The 18,351-nt window shown below is 38.2% G+C and overlaps 2 pseudogenes; one reads left to right on the top strand and one right to left on the bottom strand.

Moving 5' to 3' along the window:
• Positions 1-1,104: 1,104 nt before the first annotated feature.
• LOC129654144 (endogenous retrovirus group K member 7 Gag polyprotein-like) lies at positions 1,105-2,663 on the bottom strand (annotated as a pseudogene).
• A 12,707-nt stretch (positions 2,664-15,370) lies between these two features.
• On the top strand, positions 15,371-16,399 carry LOC129654041 (olfactory receptor 4P4-like; annotated as a pseudogene).
• The last annotated feature ends 1,952 nt before the right edge of the window (positions 16,400-18,351 follow it).

The following is an 18,351-nucleotide window of genomic DNA, read 5'->3' as shown; positions in this document are numbered from 1 at the left end:
TTTGCACATCAAAGTTCCAAAATCGCTGTGCTGCTGAACGGCCACATATATCCAATTGTAAAAAAATTTAGAACAAATAAAGCATGGTTTAGAGACTTGGAGGGGGTACTGACATACAATTCCCCCTTCTTTAGTTTTTGCAATTGATGTTTGAGAGTTTGATGTGCCCGTTCAATGATTCCTTGACCTTGAGGATTATAAGGGATACCTGTTTTATGTGAGATAGACAATTGTGTACAAAATAGTTGAAAATTTTTTCCAGTGTATCCTGGACCATTGTCTGTTTTCATGGTTTTAGGGGTTCCCATAACAGCAAAACATTTAATGCAATGAGCTATACAATGTTTGCTAGCTTCTCTGGATTGTAGAGAGGCATGTAAAAAGTCAGAGAAGGTGTCAATAGTAACATGAACAAATTTTTGTTTACCAAATTCAGGAATATGGGTAACATCCATTTGCCATATGTCGTTTGGCAACAATCCTCTGGGATTAACTCCATAATGGGGGACACTAAAAAATTGAGAACATGTTTGACACTGCTTAACAATCTGTCTGGTAGCTTCTCGAGTAATGCCAAATTGAAGTCTCAAGCTATGGCTGTTTTGATGGTGCAAGCTTTGGGAAGTTTTTGCCATTTGTTCCAATGAAGGAAATATCATACGTGTAGCTTCGTCAGCCAAAGCATTGCCTCGTGCTAAAGGTCTAGGAAGTCCAGAGTGAGCACAAATATGACCAAAATAGCATTTATTAACTCTGGAACAAATTAAATGTTGTATATCACGAAAAAGAGTTTGGATAGTAGAATTCAGAGTACCAATAAATGGAACAGTTTCAATAGTGTTTAAGGCTCTTATGATATATTGACTGTCATAATATAAATTAAATGGAACAGAGATTTGTAATAAAGCCTGAAAAATGGCAAATAGTTCTACTTCTTGAGCAGACTTATAATTAGTATGCCAGGCGGCAGTATTGTCTTGTATAATCAGACTAGCTATTCCATTAGAAGAGCCATCAGTAAATACAGTTAGGGCATCGGCAAGGGGCTGAGAAACAACGATTTTTGGAAAGAGAAATTGGTGATAGTGAGCAAATTGCAAAATTTTATCCCTTATCCCACTTTTGTTGCTGATACAGTACTTCTTTGACTGTCTTTCCCTGTAATGCCGCTGCCAAAGTTATGCCTTGAACGTACGAAGGGCCGATATCGGCACAAATCAGTACATAATCGGATAAGCCTCCCTTTTTTCTGTAAGGTCTCAGGGCAGCTTGACAAGCCGAATTGGCATTCTCATAAGCAAGCTGTTTAGCCAACACCATTCCCGCCTGCTCATCCCCTTTCATTTTACTAATTGCCTCAAGCAGGTGGGCAACAAAATCCTGATATGGTTTATCTGGCCCCTGGAGAATTTTAGATAAATCTTCAGTCTTTTTATCAGAATTTGGAAGTTTTTTCCATGCTCTTAGAGCCGCAGCACTAATCTGAGGGTAGGCTCCAGCAAATAATTAAGTCAATTATTAGTGTCTTGATAATCCCCCTCTCCCACCATCATTTCATAAGTGGTGTTCAGTCCCTGTCACCAATTGATTCGGCTGTGATCCCACACTGCTCAGCAAACTCAGATTTCCATAGTAAATAATCTCCTCCAGATAAACAAGCCGAAGCAACCTGTTTCCAATCATTAGGTGGCAGATTTTGATTTCCTAAAGCCTCTATAATAGCCTGAGTAAACGGCACAGTTGGCCATATTGTGCACAAGCCGTTTTTAACTCTTTTAGTTGCTTAAAGGGCAACAGTTCATAATACCTTTGCTGTTGAGCATTTTCAAATACTGGATAGATTCCTGAAAACCTGGGAATACATTCTCCTTCTTCATTAGCTCACTTAATCGCTTGTTGAAGAGGAGATAATAATATCTCACTTCTAATTTTTATGTTTTCACTGGGCAAAGAAGCAGGGATAGATATAAGCTCCCGCGGTTCTACAAAAGGCGGAGGTGGGTCGAGCCCAGCAAGAACCGAGGGAGGATATGCTGGAGGCACAGGCTGGCTGGAGTGGGAGTCTCCCTGTGCATCCTTTTTTACTGCTATAACAATCTTCTGAATTAAATTCTCCAGCTGTTCTTCGGAAAGCCCTGAATGCTTTAATTCTCCTTTTCCTGAGGGGGTTTGCATGCTAACCATCATCTCCCAAGGCATATTCTCTCTATGGTACAGAGCCACTTGTTCATTTAACTCTTCCTGTTCATCAGAGCTTAACACATCATCATTCCCTCCAGCCTTACAAGCTGTTCCCTCAGGCACAGCTCAGGCGGAGGGGCGGAAGGCTCTGCAACTTTGGGTTCTGTGGAATCCCTGAGGGCCATTTGAATCTTATGTCCCTCATGTTCAGGATTCAGACAGTCTCTTATGAGAATCCACAAAGAGAAAGCATCCACAGGGACACGATTGGGACCATGTAAGGAATAATATGTCTGTAATTGTTTTCCTACTTTCTTTCAAGTTTCCAGACTAACTGTTCCTTCTTCTGGAAACCAAGGACAAACATCTTCTATAAAAAGTAAAAACTTCTCTAGCTGTAACTTATTTACATGAATTACCCTACCTTTTAACATAGTTTTCAACATATGTACAAATAACTGGCAGCTATTGCCTTGTCCCATGATGTATTACTCTCGACAATAACACTCCCTGCCCTTTACTTTAATTAATTAGGAATTCCTCTTTACTTACTTCAATCTTGGCAGGCAGCGGCTGTCTTTGCACTCCAATTCTCGAGTCCCTGTTCGGGTGCCACCTGCCGGTGCCAGCCAGCAAAGTCTATCAGGTCCCGAGAATGTGCATGGTGTGGCTGAGAAAGAAAACTACAGCAAAAGAATTCTACAACAAAGATGGGGTCGAGAGGATCAGACATGTCTCCACTAAGGGACACAGTCTGACCACAACTTTATTCAGCATCTTATATTTATACAGGAGAGCATGAGAAAGACAAGACAGTTAGCATTTTTCTTAGTTGACCTATACATCTTACAAAAAGTCACAAGAAATCTTGAGAGCATGGGAATGGCATCCTGTTATTATCTCTTACACCAGATAACATTTCCCTGTGCATGAGAAGTTTGTCCAGAACTCCAGGTGTCTGCAGTAAATAGTCACCTAGTCTCTGGGGTGGTGGGACAGAGAGCTATGTTTGCAAGCAAACCCTCAAGGACTGAGGCAGCTCCCAGAGCTGTGTCCTTTAGATAAAGGACCCCGTTCTCACGGGCAGCTCCCCGCAGTCTGACTACCTGGTTTTTGTTGCAAAATGCATATGCATTCTGACTCCTCCTTTCCCTTTTCAGAGCAGTTTCTCTGATCTAACTGAGACGTTGTCTTCCAGGTTTGTGTTGTGCGTAGTCTCTCAGTCGTGTCCCACACTTTTGTGACCCCATGGGCTGTAGCCCACCAGGCTCCTCTGTCCATTGGATTCTCCAGGCAAGAATATTGGAGTGGGTAGCCATTTCCTCCTCCAAGGGATCTTCCTGACATAGGGATAGAACTCAGGTCTCCTGCATTAGAAGTGAATTCTTTACTATCTGAGCCACCAGGGAAGCCCCTTATTTTCTAGGTTTAAGTCCATAGAATAAAAAAAAATAATAATTCTCAACTTTTAGTTTGTGCTTTTTTTTGGTCAATTAGTAATTTCTTCTCTCTTTCAGGAATACGGAAACAAATGTTCAAAGATGGTAATTTACTTGATCACATTCAAGCATCAACTCACCTTTGATTTTTATCTTTGTTGTTCTAATTTTAGATTTTGAGATGTGTTGGCTCTTGGTTACTTACATAATCACATAGTTTGGGTAATGAAAAATGTTAACACTTAATTTTGATTTTATAAGTAAATACACAAGAATTTGGTGAATAATATGTCCAGACATTAATATAAACATTAAAATCCTACAGAAAAAAATACTATTAATATATTACAAAACAAGAATGCATAATAAAGTTATGACTGTTATTAACATATATATATTTATGTGTGTGTGTGTGTATATATATATATATATATATATATATATATATAATTCAATGACAAAGCAAGCATATTCATAAGCCAAAAACTGTAGGAGATGAGAGGAGAAATAAACAGACCTTAAACTGAATATATGATATTATATATATATGTACTTTTCATCATAGGGGACTAGAATGCAAAAAGTAGGAGGTCAAGAAGTATTAGGAGTAACAGGCAAATTTGGCCTTGAAGTAAAACATGAAGCAGGGCAAAGGCTAACAGGATTTGGCCAAGAGAACACACAGGTCATAGCAAACACCCTCTTCCAACAACAGAAGAGAAGACTCTACACATGGATATCGCCAGATGTCCAACACCAAAATCAGATTGATTATATTCTTTGCAGCCAAAGATGGATAAGCTTTATATAGTCAGCAAAAACAAGACCGGGAGCTGACTATGGCTCAGATCATGAAATCCTTATTGCTAAATTCAGACTTAAGTTGAAAAAAGTAGGGAAAACCACTAGGCCACTCAGGTATGACCTAAATCAAATCCCTTATGATTATACAGTGGAAGTGGGAAACAGATTCAAGGGATTAGATCTGATAGACAGAGTGCCTGATGAACTATGGATGCAGATTCACGATATTGTGTAGGAGGCAGAAATCAAGACCGTCCCCAAGAAAAAGAAATGCAAGAAGGCAAAATGGTTGTCTGATGAAGCCTTACAAGTAACTGAAAAAGAAGAGAAGCAAAAGATGAAGGAGAAAAGGAAATCAATGCCCATTTGAATGGAGAGTTCCAAAGAATAACAAGGAGTGATAAGAAAGCCTTCCTCAGTGATCAATGCAAAGAAATAGAGGAGAACCATAGAAGGAGAAAGACTAGAGATCTCTTTAAGAAAATTAGAGATACCAAGGGAACATTTCATGCAAAAATGGGCTCAATAAAGGACAGAAATGGTATGGACCTAACAGAAGAAGAAGAGATTAAGAAGATGTGGCAAGAATACACAGAAAGACTATATAAAAAATATATTCATGGCAAAGATAATCATGATGTTGTGATCACTCACCTAGAGCCCGACATCCTGGAATGTGAAGTCAAGTGGGCCTTAGGAAGCATCACTATGAACAAAGCTAGTGGAGGCGGTGTAATTCCAGTTGAGCTATTTCAAATCCTAAAAGATGATACTATGAAAGTGTTGCATTCAATATGCCAGCAAATTTGGAATTCTCAGCAGGATTGGAAAAAGTTAGTTTTCATTCCAATCCCAAAGAAGGGAAATGCCAAAGAAAGTTCAAACGGCCATACAATTGCACTCATCTCACACACTAGCAAAGTAATGTTAAAAATTCTTGACACCAGGCTTCAACAGTACATATACGATGTACTTCCAGATGTTCAAAATCCCAACATCTGTTGGATCATAGAAAAGGCAAGAGAATTCCATAAAAGCATCTGCTTCTGCTTTATTGACTATGCCAAAGCCTTTGACTGTGTAGATCACAAAAAAAACTGAGGAAAATGTTTCAAGAGATGGGAATACCAGACCATGTTTTCTGCCTCGTGAGTAATCTGTATTCAGGTCAAGAAGCAACAGTCAGAATCAGAGATGGAACAACAGACTGGTTCCAAATAGGAAAAGGAGTATGTCAAGATTGTATATTGTCACCCTGCTTATTTAACCTATATGCAGAGTACATCATGGGAAATGCTGGGCTGGCTGAAGCACAAGCTGAAATCAAGATTGCTGGGAGGAATATCAATAACCTCAGATATGCAGATGACACCACCCTTATGGCAGAAAGTGAAGAGAAGCTAAAGAGCCTTTTGATTAAAATGAAAGAAGTGAGTGAAAAAGCTGGCTTAAGACTCAACATTAAAAAGACTAATATCATGGCATCCAGTCCCATCACTTCATGGCAAATAGATGGGGAAACAATGGAAATGGTGAGACACTTTTATTTTGGGGGGCTCCCAAATCTCTGTAGATAAAGACTGCAGCCATGAAATTAAAAGATGCCTGCTCCTTGGAAGAAAAGCTATGACCAACCTTGACAGCATATTAAAAATTAGAGACATTATTTTACTGACAATTGTCCATCTAGTCAAATCTATGGTTTTTCCAGTTGTCGTGTAGGGATGTGAGAGTTGGACTATAAAGAAAACTGAGCACCAAAGAACTGATGCTTTTATACTGTGGTGTTGGAGAAGATTCTTGAGAATCCCTTGAACTGCAAGGAGATCCAACCAGTCAATCCTAAAAGAAATCAGTCTTGAATATTCATTGGAAAGGCTGATGCTGAAACTGAAACTGCAATAGTTTGGCCACCTGATATGAAGAACTGGCTTATCAAATGTACCCTGATGCTGGGAAAGATTGAGGGCAGGAGGAGAAGGGGATGGCATCACCAACTTAAAGGACATGAGTTTGAGCAAGGTCAGGGAGTTGATGGACAGGGAACCCTGGCATGCTGCTGTACATGAGGTCACAAAGAGTTGGGCATTACTGAGTGCCTGAACTGAGTTGAACTGAAGATTAAGTTGCTAGGTAGGAAAAAGGGATAGGGGACTTCCTTGGTGATCCAGTGGTTAACAATCCACCTTGCAATGCAGGGGACTCTGGTTCAATCCCTGATTGGGGACTAACATCCCACATGCAGAGGAGCAACTGAGACCCCACACTGCAATGAAGAGTAGAGACAGTGCAATGAGAGATCCCTGTGCCACAACTAAGACTCGATACAGCAAAATTAACTAATTAATTAAAAAAAAAAAGGATTGGAGAAACAAACATTGTGTGATTCCACTTATATAAAATGTAAGAAGCAGATTTACAGAGGCAGACTATATTACAGGATATCAGTGGCAGAGGGAAAGGAGGCTGAGGCGTTATTGCTTCTTAATGACTGCAGCCATGAAATTAAAAGACGCTTACTCTTTGGAAAGAAAGTTATGACCAACCTAGATAGCATATTCAAAAGCAGAGACATTTCTTTGCTAACAAAGGTCCGTCTAGTAAAGGCTATGGTTTTTCCTGTGGTCATGTATGGATGTGAGAGTTGGACTGTGAAGAAGGCTGAGTGCCGAAGAATTGATGCTTTTGAACTGTGGTGTTGGAGAAGACTCTTGAGAGTCCCTTGGACCGCAAGGAGATCCAACCAGTCCATTCTGAAGGAGATCAGCCCTGGGATTTCTTCGGAAGGAATGATGCTAAAGCTGAAACTCCAGTACTTCGGCCACCTCATGCGAAAAGTTGACTCATTGAAAAAGACTCTGATTCTGGGAGGGATTGGGGGCAGGAGGAGAAGGGGATGACAGGGGATGAGATGGCTGGATGGTATCACCGACTGGATGGACGTGAGTCTGAGTGAACTCCGGGAGCTGGTGATGGACAGGGAGGCCTGGTGTGCTGTGATTCATGGGGTCGGAAAGAGTCGGACACGACTGAGTGACTGATCTGATCTGATCTGAATGGGTGCAAAGTTTCTGTTTGGAGTGATGAAAATGTTTTTATACAACGGTTGCACAATATTTTAAATATAATTAATGCCACTGAGTTGTGTACTTAAAATTTTTAAAGTGCCTTTTTTTTTTTTTTAAATGTAAACACATTTCAGGAATATGGTCTCTGGAGCTTGAATAAAATGCTGTCAGATAAGAGAAAATACTGTCTCAAAATGTTACTGAGAAATAAGAAAAGCATAAATAATCACAAAAAGACTTGGTATTGTTTTCCATTACAGGTATGAGGTAAATAAAGGAGCTGTTTGTGTGAATTGTTGACAGAAAAATCAACAGTAAAGGACATTGAGGAAGAAAGGACAACAAATCATGGTAACTTTTCAAAGTGGTTTTATTATTAATAGACTATAGGAGATGCATGCTGAAACAGCCAGCACCCTCCACAAACGGAATTGAGGCAGCATCAATATTTTCCTTTTACCTGCAACTCAGAATTTCCTTCTCTTTCTTCACCTTTTCTTTCTGAGGTGTGGGTATTATGAGCTTTCTTTCCAGCTCATTAGAGTTTTCTCACAATTGTCCCTGGATTAAAATAGAAGATGATTTGTACTTCGTTTCCATATGTGCATAGGGAAAATATGACTTGATCAATATAATTATTTTTATGTCTTTGAATAATGTTAAAAAAATTTCAGCTTCACTTTGGTCAAATTATTCCAAAGGGGATTTCCAAACTCACCAAGATATTGCAGTAAATGTCTGCAAGTTAAATATCTCCCTGGCAAAGTTGTTTAGAAATCAGTTAGGAACCATGTTTTGTCTTTGTTTTTACATTCAGCATAGAATATAAGTGTTATTTAAAGAGAAATAAAGAATAGTTGCCAAAATAAATGCTGATGGTATCATTTTATTCTCTGAAATATTAAAATAAAACTCAGAAAAGTCTTTTGAATTTGCTTAAGAAAAAAGCTGGACACCTTACCTTAAAGAGCAGGTAAGTTCTATTTTCAGATTTCTTCAAAATTATTTGTGTAATGAGACATATTAGTACATAGTCATAGAATTTACTGGTTAACTTAAGGTATGGTACTCTGAAATATTACATGTACCTTAGATTTAAGCCAAATATCTGGTGAGTTGGACATGAGTTAACTTTTCTTTAATCAACCCACAATTAATCACTATTGCTAGATCAATATGATTTTAAAATTTATTATTTAAATATAATTTAATGATCATTTGCCCTCCGGCTAATGTTTGTTAGAAAACTTTAGCCATGTTTACATACAGCCAATACTTGAAACTATTGCTCTATTTACCTGGTTACATACAGCAGCTCTTTCATGGTTACATATTTTTATACAACTCATGTGTGATAACTTACCCTTCCTATGTCAATTGCATAAAGTAATAAACAATGACAGTGATAAACATTTTTTCATAACTTGGGGAGTATTAAAGGGAACCAAGTAATGCAGAAAGTTGGTGACTTATATTTCAGTTAAAGATACAGAAAATCTGTTAAGGAAAACCTCAAGAAGTACAGAGTATGTTAAATCACTCTGCTCTTACTTTCTATTAATTACCTGAATGTGCCATATTCGTAGCTTGAGTTTCTCATTCCTGTATTAACACCACTTATTCTATTACATTTCAGCCAAGACAGAGCTTTTATTAAAATAGAAAGTTAATGAAGTTGATCTGAATGATTATTCAGAATAAATGAAAGAGAGGTGAATAGAGCATGGTCAGATTTAGTTCTGTATATTTTGGAGATCACCCAGGCTGGAGACAACCAGGGTGTTAGGGCAAGTGACTGAGTTTTAATGTATAAGACTACTCTTAAGGGTCCAGTCTCCACAGTAAGCCAAGGGAGTGAGAAATGGGGGAAGGTTACAGGGATGGGTTTATGTGACCTTCAAATGATTTTTGCTAATACACAGAAAACTAGTAAACATTAGAAGAGCAATTCTAAGTTGATCTGTCCGAGATATCATTCTGAAGTAAATATGATTATAAGATTCTGTGTTTCTATGTGTCTTAAATACTTGACAAAACAATTATATTGACAATGAAATAATTAAAATGCATTTTCATTTCATTCTATCAAATACTGAAATAAAAATTATTTCTTTGACAAATACATACTGAACTTAAAATAATCAAAGTATAGAGTGAGGATATAATGAGAAAACTAATATAATTAATAATTTAATTCATGATGAGACAAACTGCCCTGTAATTGATTAAATGAGGAATGCATTGTATAATCTAATACATCAAATCCTTCATAAGTCATCATTTAATTATCCAGTCACAATCTTATTATGGAAGAACTAGGTAACTAACTTACTAAATGATAATTTCAGTAAAGTCTCCTAGGTGATTTTAGTCTTATTTCCACCTAGTACAACTCCTGGAACATTGTAATTGATAACTAATTAATAATTTGAGTTTTATTTTCCTTTATTCAGAGATTAAACAAGTAAGGTGGCTCAGAAAGTTTACATAATCTGTTCCAAATTCAAGCATTCACTATTCAACATAGATCTGAATGGCATAAATTGTGTTTGGTTTTGTTTTTCATTATGTCCAGGTCAGGGAGAAAATGAGGCACTGGCCCTAACTCTCACCAAGATAAGATTTTTTTACAGAGATAAGCTAAAATATTCAACAGTATCTGACAATAATTAGATAAAAATATGAAGCAAAGTAGGTAGTTCTAAGAACCACGAGACAGAATATTGGAGTAACCATAGCATGGTGGGCTGTAGTTAGTGAGCTCTGTCTGGAAGTAGCAGGAGTTTAATACACTGTGATAGAACTGAACAAAGATTGATTTGGAACTGCTGGTCCAGCTTCACTACTTCACGGAATCATTAGGAATTTCAGAGAAGACTATTTAAGATTGAACTATAGATGATAGAGATTTCCATATACCTGGATTGGATAAAAGGAACTTAAAATAGCAGGCTCTAAAGGATCCAAAGTAAAGGAGAGCTTGAGGAGTTGTGCTTCTTTCTGAGATTGGGTCACTTAATCTTATAAGAGATAAGAGAGACAATGGCCTGGAGGGGAGTTGTAAATTTATTCTGATTTGCTTGGAAAGTAATAGTCATCAACATCTAGCTGCGGACTCCTCAAAATTTATGTCAGAACCATGTACAAAAAGTTCAGGTCCAGCAGAGATCCTTAAAAATTTAGTTTAACTCCCATTGCTTATTGATGTCTAAACTGAACTACAAAATAGGGGTGTGGCATACTCATGGCAACAAGTCAGAAAATAGTACAATGAGATGAAGGAGACAACATTTTGTTTAAATTTCCAAATACTCCAGTATTTTATATAATATCTTCTGCTAAGATGATATAATATGTATTTTTTTAAATATGAAAATGCAAAATGATGTTTGTAGACATATGAATCATATTTTTTATTTCTATACAAATAATTGAAAATAGGGAAAATGCTTTCAAGTTGTTTAGGAATATAGGTTATAGTTTTTGAGTCATGGATTATACAATATTTGTATTTTAAAAAGTAAATTTTTATAGGTATTTTTCACATATTTTTCACATCTCTTTCACATTTTCACATCTCTTTCTAATTGAGTAGATTGAGTGCATTTACATGACAACAGTTTAAAAAATAATTATCAATTTTCCCTGAAATGTTCAAGTATTGGTAAGAAAAAAGAATCTTCATTTTAAAAGCTTCTGTTTACTTTCTTGACAATTCATAATCATTTCATTGATTTTCCATTTTAGTCTGCAAACACAGTTACCAAATGGCATTTACATTGTCTTTTTCAAATATGATTTGGCCTGTTATCTGATAAAGAATCTCACAGAGGCAGGGTTTTAGACATAGACTTCAGCAATACGTGAACAGTGAACTTCCAGATGTTCAAGCTGGTTTTAGAAAAGGCAGAGGAACCAGAGATCAAACTGCCAACATCCTCTGAATCATTGAAAAAGCAAGAGAGTTCCAGAAAAACATCTATTTCTGCTTTATTGACTATGCCAAAGCCTTTGACTGTGTGGATCACAATAAACTGTGGACAATTCTGAAAGAGATGGGAATACCAGGCCACCTGATCTGCCTCTTGAGAAACCTATATGCAGGTCAGGAAGCAACAGTTAGAACTGAACATGGAGCAACAGACTGGCTCCAAATAGGAAAAGGAGTACAGCAAGGCTGTATACTGTCACCCTGCTTATTTAACTTCTATGCAGAGTACATCATGAGAAATGCTGGGCTGGAAGAAGCACAAGCTAGAATCAAGATTGCCGGGAGAAATATCAATAACCTCAGATATGCAGATGACATCACCCTTATGGCAGAAAGTAAAGAGGAACTAAAAAGCCTCTTGATGAAAGTGAAAGTGAAGAGTCAAAAAGTTGGCTTAAAGCTCAACATTCAGAAAACTAAGATCATGGCATCCGGTCCCATCACTTCATGGGATATAGATGGGAAAACAGTGGAAACAGTGTCAGACTTTCTTTTTCTGGCTCCAAAATCACTGCAGATGGTGACTGCAGCCATGAAATTAAAAGATGCTTACTCCTTGGAAGAAAAGTTATGACCAACCTACATAGCATATTCAAAAGCAGAGACATTACTTTGCCAACAAAGGTCCATCTAGTCAAGGCTATGGTTTTTCGAGTGGTCATGTACAGATGTGAGAGGTCGACTGTGAAGAAAGCTGAATGCTGAAGAATTGATGCTTTTGAACTGTGGTGTTGGAGAAGACTCTTGAGACTCCCTTGGACTTCAAGGAGATCCAACCAGTCCATTCTGAAGGAGATCAGCCCTGGGATTACTTTGGAAGGAATGAGGCTAAAGCTGAAACTCCAGTACTTTGGCCACCTCATGCGAAGAGTTGACTCATTGGAAAAGACTCTGATTCTGGGAGGGATTGGGGGCAGGAAGAGAAGGGGACGACAGAGGATGAGATGGCTAGATGGCATTACTGACTCGATGGACGTGAATCTGTGTGAACTCCGGGAGTTGGTGATGGACAGGGAGGCCTGGCGTGCTGCGATTCCTGGGGTCACAAACAGTCAGACATGACTGACTGACTGAACTGAACTGACTGAAGGGAAAAAAAGGTTGAGAAAATGAAAGTTAACTGATCAGTTCATGCAGCAAGTCAAGAATTATATAAAGAATAATCTGTGATTGAATATTGAATTTACATTGTTTCCCACCAAATCAGAAGAATATAATTTAGGGGATAAGTTAAAATAGAGCATTCAGTTCAGTTCAGTCGCTCAGTCATGTCTAACTTTGTGGTCCCATGAATTGCAGCACACCAGGCCTCCTTGTCCATCACCAACTCCTGGAGTTCACTCAAACCCATGTCCATCGAGTCAGTGATGCCATCCAGCCATCTCGTCCTCTGTCATCCCCTTCTCCTCCTGCCCCCAATCCCTCCCAGCATCAGAGTCTTTTCCAATGAGTCAACTCTTCGCAGGAAGTGGCCAAACTATTGGAGTTTCAGCTTTGGCATCAGTCCTTCCAAAGAACACCCAAGACTGATCTCCTCTAGAATGGACTGGTTGGATCTCCTTGCAGTCCAAGGGACTCTCAAGAGTCTTCTCCAACACCACAGTTCAAAAGCATCAGTTCTTCTGCTCTCAGCTTTCTTCACTGTCTAACTCTCACATCCTTACATGACCACTGGAAAAACCATAGCCTTGACTAGATGGACCTTTGTTGGCAAAGTAATGTTTCTGCTTTTCAATGTGCTATCTAGGTTGGTCATAACTTTCCTTCCAAGGAGTAAGCATCTTTTGATTTCATGACTGCAATCACCGTCTGCAGAGATTTTGGAGCCCCAAAAAAGAGTCTGACACTGTTTCCCCATCTATTTCCCATGAAGTGACGGGACCGGATGCCACGATCTTCATTTTCTGAATGTTGAGCTTTAAGCCAACTTTTTGACTCTTCACTTTCGCTTTCATCAAGAGGCTTTTTAGTTCCTCTTCACTTTCTAGCATAAGGGTGGTGTCATCTGCATATCAGAGGTTATTGATAATTCTCCTGGAAATCTTGATTCCAGCTTGTACTTAAATTATTGAGAATAATTTTAAAAGCCTAAAATGCAATTGTCAGTTGAATGGGATGGCTTATTTGATAACTACAAATATCCCCTCTTCTCTATTCAGGATGATACATATTTAAATGTCATTTTGTGGCTGTTGATGATGTCTCTCATACACTAGATAGATTTGCAATTTTACTCTTCCAAACCCCATTTTATGTACACAGGTTTGAATGGTAATTTCTCTGTAAATGAAAAAGGAGAGGATCATTACAGGTTTGAAAATAAATTGTGAATATAATGGTTCTGAAGTTTGGAGTAAATTAAATACAATATTTTAAATACTAAAGTCCTGTGTTTTATATAGCTGAAGTAAATTTTGGTGTGATTTAGTGGAATAATTAGTTTCAGTAGTTTTCCCTAGTCTATCCTTCTTGAACTTCTACCAGTAGAAAGGTATTGCTTTATTCAAAGGTTTAATAGTTATAAATACATTATTAGAGCTGGTCTTACATTACTTTATAGCAGTAACTTGGAGGCGAAGGATGTAAAAAATAACAGAAATGAAAGAGAGAAAATCCAGTCTGAGATACTAAGACATGTGATATAGGAACAGAAAGAATTAAACATTTTCAGGACGATTGATTATTAGAAAGAGTTGAACAGTTTGTGTACATCAGTTAGAAAGAAAACAGTTTATGCAAGTGAATAAAACACTGTGGGAGACTAAAATTCAAGTGAAACTTATTAGTATCCTCAAATGCCTTACTGAATATCTAAAACATATATTTTTAAAGTTTGAGATGATATATTTTGAAAATATAGAGGTAATTAACCAGTCCATTCTGAAGGAGATCAGCCCTGGGATTTCTTTGGAAGGAATGAGGCTAAAGCTGAAACTCCAGTACTTTGGCCACCTCATGCAAAGAGTTGACTCATTGGAAAAGACTCTGATGCTGGGAGGGATTGGGGGCAGGAGGAGAAGGCGACGACAGAGGTTGAGATGGCTGGATGGCATCACTGACTCGATGGACGTGAGTCTGAGTGAACTTTAGGAGTTGGTGATGGACAGGGAGGCCTAGAGTGCTGCGATTCATGGGGTTGCAAAGAGTCGGACACGACTGAGTGACTGAACTGAACTGACTGATACTTTGCTTGTTATCCTTTTAACTATAAAATATAATATTTTATCCATAAATTAAGCACACTTTTAATTTAGGCACAAGATAAATATGGATGATTTTGGCCATGTATATATACCTCACGATTCCAAATGTGTTGATTTTTTTTTTCTATTTATCACATTTCCAGCTAGAATGGATGGAAGGAAATTTCTCACATATAACATTATCCACATATTATATCTCATATATTTGTGCTTTTTTAATTTTCTCTTAGGGTTTCATTTCTGTGTCTATTTTCTCAATAACTAATAGTGAGAATAGGAAAGTGATGACTGATTTTTTTTCCTACAGTACCATTTCTTGAATTCTACCAGGGCATAATATCCAGTTATGGTTGATAATACATGCTAATAGAATGGTTATGTAAATATACTGCATTCCACAGTGTTAGTTTTCAAATCAGGTGTCAAAGTTGTTTACGAGAAATTAATATTTTCCTCATAAACAAAAAGAACATAAGGAAAGCTTTTCAAAATAAAAATCAAATATTTTTCTTCAAGTTTTGAAACCTTTCTGTTATAAAATGCCCCATGCTGCAGTCCATGGGGTCGCAAAGAGTTGGATCAGACACAAACTGAGTGACTGAACTGAGCTGAACTGATGACAAGGAATGATATATTTATAAAGATTGATAACTGATTGCAGATGGCTACAAACCACTCTGAGTCATGGAAAATAGGAATAACATCACAGAATTTTTTCTCTTAGCACTTTCTCAGAAAAAAGGAAATTGACATTCTCTTTTTTTTTTTTTTTTTTTTTACTGTTCTTACTTTGTTACATTGCAATTCTGATCAGAAACCTGCTTGTCATGAGTTCTATTGCCTCCAGTCAACTTATGAAGCAGCCCATATATTTCTTCCTGAGTCACCTCTTCCTCACTGACCTTTGTTACACCTCCACTGTCACCCCCAAGTTGATCGCTGACTTGCTGGTAGCAAAGAAGACCATTTCCTACCATGGCTGCATGACACAGGTCTTCACCATGCACTTCTTTGGGGAGATTGAGGTCTTCATCCTTGTGGGGATGGCCTATGATCGCTATGTGGCCATCTGCAAGCCTCTGCGCTGCACTCTGATCATGACCAGACAGAAGTGCGTTGCCATGATCGCTGCTTCCTGCGCTGGGGAATTCCTGCATTCCTTCAATCAGTTTCTCCTGGCAATCTTTTTACCCTACTGTGGCCCAAATGAAATAGTTCATTACTTCTGTGATGTGTATTCTTTGTTGAAACTGGCCTGCACTGACGCCACCAGAATCGGTCTCTTGTCATCGCCAATTCAGGCCTCATGGGCCTGGACTTTTGTGGTCTTGTTGATATCCTACTCTGTGATGTTTTACACTGTCAGGTCCTACTTTGTAGAGAATTGCCACAAAGCTCTCTCCACCTGCAGTTCCCACATCTGCAGTTCCCACATCACTGTGGTGGTCCTCTTTTTTGCTCCTTTATTCTTCATTTACATTGGACCAGCAGCTACTTTCAGTTGAGTTCAGTCGCTCAGTCGTGTCCGACTCTTTGCAACCCCATGAATTGCAGCACATCAGGCCAGCAACTACTTTACCAGAAGACAAAGTGTTTGCTCTTTTGTATACTATCATTTCTCCCATGTTCAACCCTCTAATCTACACACTGATAAACATGGAGTTGAAGAATGCCATAAAGAAACTCTGGTGCCATATCACAGTAAGAAAATAAATGAACTAAAACATACCTCTGATTTTCACCACTGAACTTGTTGAATATATGAATTTTATACACTGAAAACTTTAAAATGTATAATGCTTGCCTATGTTTTTTGTTTTGTTTTAGCAACATATAGATTCAAATATGAGCAAAATCTTACAACTCCCTGGATTTATCCAGACTCTCTGCTGTACTCTTTTCTAGTTTTCTTGTTTTCTTATTTATAGCTCCTCTTCCCCTCTGATCTTTTGGCTGTGTAATCAATTTAGATATTTAGCAGTAGACTATCAAAGGTATCAAGTAATACAAATCAACACTGAGAACCCATAGAGCCCATTCTTGTATGTGACTTTAATCAATAAAGCCAATTCCAGGTAGCAATGATTTAGAAGATAATTCCAACATTTACTTGCATAATTTAAAGAATATTCTAAATGACCAAATTTTGGACAAACTTTTGAGACAAACCCTCAGATGATTGTCTTTGAAGCCCTTCCCATACAGGCATATTGGGACCTGCCACTGTCACATATTGTAAGTTGAACCCACAACCCTCAACCATTGGCCCCAGACTTTTTATGAAGATCAGTCATTCTCTACTAGCCCTGCCCTCAAAGGAAGAGTTGTAATGAGGCAAGCCAGGGCCCAACTCCCAGATTCCAGCTAACAAATGCATTCCTAGAGGAAAGAATTCACACAGAGAAAAACATTGTTTTCCAGTAGAAATCATTGAGACCTCTCTGGCTCTCTTCATAAAACTCAGAAGAATCTAAGCTAACAAGGTTTTCATTTGGGGACCCCAGGACTGATTAATAAACAGTTCACCCCAAGTGGAAAAGGAAGCACAGAGAGTTGAGAAATGCTATACAGAAAAGCTGCCATCCTTATGCTTTGGTTCTGACCTACTGAGGCATGGTGCCTCCCATTGTCTCTGGTTTGTTTGAATGCTGTAACACCAAATAACCATTTGGCACTGGATGAGCTTGATGTTTCAAAAATGAAGATATTCAAAACCACTATGAGGTACCATTTCACACCAGTCAGAATGGCTGCGATCCAAAAGTCTACAAGTAATAAATGCTGGAGAGGGTGTGGAGAAAAGGGAACCCTCTTACACTGTTGGTGGGAATGCAAACTAGTATAGCCACTATGGAGAACAGTGTGGAGATTCCTTAAAAAACTGGAAATAGAAATGCCTTATGATCCAGCAATCCCACTGCTGGGCATACACACTGAGAAAACCAGAAGGGAAAGAGACACGAGTACCCCAATGTTCATCGCAGCACTGTTTATAATAGCCAGGACATGGAAGCAACCTAGATGTCCATCAGCAGATGAATGGCTAAGAAAGCAGTGGTACATATACACAATGGAGTATTACTCAGCCATTAAAAAGAATACATTTGAATCAGTTCTAATGAGGTGGATGAAACTGGAGCCTATTATACAGAGTGAAGTAAGCCAGAAAGAAAAACACCAATACAGTATACTAACGCATATATATGGAATTTAGAAAGATGGTAACAATAACCCTGTGTATAAGACAGCAAAAGAGACACTGATGTATAGAACAGTCTTATGGACTCTGTGGGAGAGGGAGAGGGTGGGAAGATTTGGGAGAATGGCATTGAAACATGTAAAATATCATGTATGAAACGAGTCGCCAGTCCAGGTTCCATGCACGATACTGGATGCTTGGGGCTAGTGCACTGGGACGACCCAGAGGGATGGTATGGGGAGGGAGGAGGGAGGAGGGTTCAGGAAGGGGAACACATGTATACCTGTGGCGGATTCATTTTGATATTTGGCAAAACTGATACAATTATGTAAAGTTTAAAAATAAAATTAAATTAAAAAAAATTTAGACTTCTAAATAAGTTGCCCTACTGGTTGTAAACCACAGAGTACAACGTGTGATGGCCATCTTCCATCACACTTATTATTGGAAGCATTATTTTTTTGTT

This window comes from Bubalus kerabau, chromosome 1 (genome assembly GCF_029407905.1).
Source record: "Bubalus kerabau isolate K-KA32 ecotype Philippines breed swamp buffalo chromosome 1, PCC_UOA_SB_1v2, whole genome shotgun sequence".
Classification (NCBI taxonomy): Eukaryota; Metazoa; Chordata; class Mammalia; order Artiodactyla; family Bovidae; genus Bubalus; species Bubalus kerabau.
The sequence above is the reverse complement of the archived record's forward strand: the minus strand, read 5'-3'. Positions and strand labels throughout refer to the sequence as shown.